Below are 2,463 nucleotides of genomic sequence, written 5' to 3' on the forward strand. Positions count from 1 at the left end.
GCAGCATCCTTGCACCGTAGGGCAAGGGTACCTGCATTATGGGATGATTGTTTATCTGCAGGAGTGGACACCTTCCTGCACAAAAACAATCATGCGAGACATTTTCCTCTTTCAATGTGTGCTACAGTATGCAGCACATATACAAAGAGGAATAAATGGGGTGAAATAATGTTGTTTCTCCCTGTTTCATCACCATTATGCTAGCCCTGAGGTTGTGTAGGATTCTGACGCATTCTCAGACTTGTAAATTTGGGAATGCTTCAGATTCCATGGGTGTTGCATGGGAACACCCGCAGCAACACCCATGGAGCGCCCCTTTCACGTAGAGTAATGCGTGAAAGGGGGCCGTATCTACAAGGCCATGTAAAGCCACGCAAAGTGGCTTTGCATGGCATTGAAGATATGTCCCTGCAGCCTGGTCTGCCGGTGCACCAAAAAATGTGACGCACAGGTGGTGCAGGCCACTTGTAAATGAAGCCCTGTGTTTTTGCTCACTTAGGGACTCATTGACAAGAAAGTGGTGCAGTGCGTCTGTGCACCAAAATTGGCAGCACTGCACCACTTCAGAAACGCAGGGATGAGCCATAGTTACGAAAATGCGGCGCAGCCCTGTGGTTCCCCTAGTGCTGGTGCTAAAATTAGCTGCCTATCGCCAACGCACGCATGCTTGCACCAGAGGGTAAGGGGGCCTGCGTTGAGGGAATGATTGTTTTTGTGCAGAAAGGTATCCCTTCCTGCACATAAACAATCACTGATGGCATTTTGCTCTATGTGTGCCCCAGAATCCAGCACACAAAGGACAAGCAAAAATTAGGAGAAATAAAAGTATTTCTTCATGTTGCGCCATTCTAACGCCATCCCTGGGGTGGCGTTAGTTTTTGGCGCTGCCTCAGGTTTAAGATTTCTCGTAAATCCGGGCAGTCTCAAAATGCATTGGGGATTGCGGTAGAAAGAGCAGAACACCACCTTTTTCACGCCCCCTTCACGCTGTGATGTGTGTAAAGGAGCCATATTTACAAAGCGGCGTTAAGCCACAAAATGTGTCTCATCACTGCCGTGTGAGTACGGCGCAGGTCACTGAATTGAAGTGTTTTCTGTTCAGAAAGATTGTCAGCGGGTTTGTGAGTCCTCTCTGCAGAGGATGTCCCAGGTGAATATCTTCACTGCTGCTGTGGGAGCTGGTGAAGCCGTCAAGAGCCTTCTTCTAATGCACACATGATCTCTTCTGTGTCTCTGCGCTCATGAAATAGGAGGAGGGCACGTGGGCGCTTTAATTCACCACCCGGTTCGTAAAGTGGGCAGAAGCTTCAGGTCCCACCGAAATTTGAACTCAGATCACTGGATTCATGGAACTGGATGTTTCTCAGCTCCAACGCTTCGAGTGACAAGACTGGGTGGGGGTGGGTGGGGAGATCTATAGCGACCTATTGATTTTTTCATACAGTACAGGTCCTTCTACTTTTACATTTGGTATAAAGCTCCAGGTATATGTAAAAAGGGACATTTAACAAGGAAATACACAAACACCCAGAGCTGCAGCATGGATTGTTTTTAAAGGGCGCATAGAAGTCACGTGCGCTTTTACACGTCCTCTGACTCAGATCCTTTCATTTACCTCGCACTTCTAGCGCTTAGAAGCCTTATGAAGCCTCTTGTGAAAGGAATGAAACGGGCCCTTTCCTTCACAAGCTTCAGTAAAACCCCCGCTCTCCCCCCAGGTGGAGCGAGCAGAACATGTAATGTGCACATTTTACAGGAGAATAAAGCGCGGGTTTGAACAGAATCGTCCGGTTCCTCTTGTGAAGTTACTTGGAAGCCCCGCGAGGGGCAGGTGAGACCTGGAGGGGTCGGTGAACTCCTCTCGGTGAAGAGACGGAAGAAGCAGGAGAAATATGTGACCTCTGTACGAGCTGCGGCGGAATTAAGGAAGAAGAAAATGTCGGCCACAATAAAAATGTGCCCTTCCCATACCGGGAGACGAACCCGGGCCGCCTGGGTGAAAACCAGGAATCCTAACCGCTAGACCATATGGGAGCTGTGTGTGACCTGCCTGGGTCTCTTTATAAATAGAGGCCTCTGCCCCGCAGCGCCTCCTGCAGCCTTCAGTGAGCTACCAGTGTCTGCACTGCGGGGAGCTGGAAACAGGAGAAATAAAGGGACAAACTTCACTCTAACAAGGAAATAGTTCATTGTGTTTTTAACCTGAGTTGTGCTCATCGCTCTTTACAACATAGACAGTCTCGGGACATTTAGGGAGATGACAGAAGAACACTTCAGTATCAAAACGCACAGCACTGCACATCACACACTGCGTAGCACTGCAGCACTGCACATCACACACTGAGCAGCACTGCAGCACTGCACCGAGTCCATTCACTTCAGTCTGACCCCAACAGAAGCGCTGCACATTTACCCTCACTGCACAACCCTACGTGGTGACACAGCAGCACTGCACAGAGTGAC

The 2,463-nt window shown here is 49.3% G+C and overlaps 1 non-coding gene across 1 annotated transcript; it reads right to left on the reverse strand.

Moving 5' to 3' along the window:
• Positions 1 to 1,962: 1,962 nt before the first annotated feature.
• TRNAE-UUC (transfer RNA glutamic acid (anticodon UUC)) lies at positions 1,963 to 2,034 on the reverse strand. The gene has a single exon. It is a non-coding gene; the product is annotated as a tRNA-Glu (tRNA).
• Positions 2,035 to 2,463: the final 429 nt, after the last annotated feature.

The sequence above is a fragment of the Pleurodeles waltl genome, unplaced genomic scaffold (assembly GCF_031143425.1).
Source record: "Pleurodeles waltl isolate 20211129_DDA unplaced genomic scaffold, aPleWal1.hap1.20221129 scaffold_39, whole genome shotgun sequence".
NCBI lineage: Eukaryota > Metazoa > Chordata > Amphibia > Caudata > Salamandridae > Pleurodeles > Pleurodeles waltl.